This window comes from Acomys russatus, chromosome 20 (assembly GCF_903995435.1).
Source record: "Acomys russatus chromosome 20, mAcoRus1.1, whole genome shotgun sequence".
Taxonomy (NCBI): Eukaryota; Metazoa; Chordata; class Mammalia; order Rodentia; family Muridae; genus Acomys; species Acomys russatus.
The window spans coordinates 630086-631901 of NC_067156.1; the positions used below are offsets into that span (position 1 = coordinate 630086).

Sequence of the window (1816 nt, forward strand, 5' to 3'; positions counted from 1 at the left end):
CAGTGCTTTTCAGAAGTGGGGCTACCTGGTTCTCTTAGATTAAAAAAATTTTAAGTTAATAGAGCATTATTTTGCCTATGTTTGGGATATCTCATATCCTATTTCTGCCTGATGAGCATTTCTTTTAAAGTACGGTCACATTTTTCCATAACTGCTTGACCTGTAGGATTGTAAGGTATACCAGTAACATATTTTATGTTATAATATTTAAAGAATTGTTGCATTTTATTGGACACATGTACTGGAGTATTATCAGCTTCTGTCTGGAAAGGCATCCCAAAGATGGCCATCACCTCCAGTAAATGTGTAGTCTCAGAGTCAGCCTTTTCAGAACTCAAGGCAAAAGCCCATTGAAATCCTGAACAGGCATAAATTATAAGATGTATTAACACTTGTACATACTTTAATTTTCCAAAACTCTATCAAATAAAACACATAGCTATTGTATGATATTGATCTAAGGTGGTCTCATCAAACAAAATCTGTATTCTTAATTCAGCATTTAGCATCTCTATGGGTTGTCATTCTGCAAACTTGTCACCAGGTGGCACTGTATGTTCCAAATTTGGCGATTATTCTGATTCCAAGGATCATCCGATCTCTGTTCTATTTCTTGTAATTTAGCATTCTCAGTCCTCCCCTTATCTAAGTCTCCTTTATTCTGATCTTTTAAAAAGAGCACATATGAAATTGCAACCATTATTGAATGTATAAATATTTTATGCTGAAAATCAAAATAAAATTATATGGGGCTAAACTGTCCTTTGACATTGTGTTTTTCATATCTTTTTTTTTTTTTTTACTGTATTACTACAAATTTTATTCAGAAACTCGTGTTGTTGTTATTGTTTTAAATCCCATTATGAACTGGTTTGTCAACCAACTACAACACAGTAAAAAACGTCTCGGCTCAGAATTGCCCAGGTCTTTGCCTGTCTTGACCGCCTCCTGTCATGCTCTCATCCTCCACCACCTCCACCTCCTCCACCGCCACCACGCACACGGTCTCTGGACCTGGAACGCCACTCCCGGGACCTGGATCTATGCTTCTTGCGCCGACGCCCATATAGCTCCGGTCGCAGCTCTCTTGAGTTTGGCTTCAGATGCGTGAAGTTGCAGAAGGCCCCTCTTGTGCACTCTCCCATTTTGTACTGGCTGCAGCAGGCTTCCCTGAAGTCAGTCACTGGGGACAGCTCTGCATGGATGGGCTGCTCATTAAACCAGTGATTAATCAAGTCAATCACAGCTTTCTCCGCATCCTCCTCACATGGAAGCTCGACATACACGTTCCCCACCAGGTGGTTGTCACAGACGTTAGTCTCCTCAGCCTGCCTGTACTTTTATACTTTTCTTCCATCTCAGTGAAGACTTTCTCAAAGACCTCATCGTAGTGCTCCTGTGTCTCCACGACACAGTGCAAACCGTCAGCAGACTGGGAAGAGCTTTGAGGGTAATGGTAAATGTTCAAGGGGGCAATGGTCTGGCTAAAGGTCAGTTTATTGTGTAACCGAGAACATCTGTCTCTATGACCACATGCTCTGATTTTGAAATAAAATGAACAGTTGACTTTGTCTTTCTTGGTGCCGAAGACAGAGGCCAAGTATTCTGCCATTTTCCAGCGGACGAGTCTTGTTTTCCATATCATTTTTTTTAAAGATTTATTTATTTATTATTATGTACACAGTGCTCTGCCTACATGTACACCTGCAGGCCAGAAGAGGGTGTCAGATTTCATTACAGATGGTTATGAGCCACCATGTGGTTGCTGGGACTTGAATTCAGGACCTCTGGGTTAGCAGTCAGTGCTCTTAACCCC

The 1816-nt window shown here is 41.1% G+C and overlaps 1 pseudogene; it reads right to left on the reverse strand.

The window, feature by feature from the left end:
- Positions 1 to 910: 910 nt before the first annotated feature.
- Positions 911 to 1612, reverse strand: LOC127204552 (splicing factor U2AF 35 kDa subunit-like; annotated as a pseudogene).
- Positions 1613 to 1816: the final 204 nt, after the last annotated feature.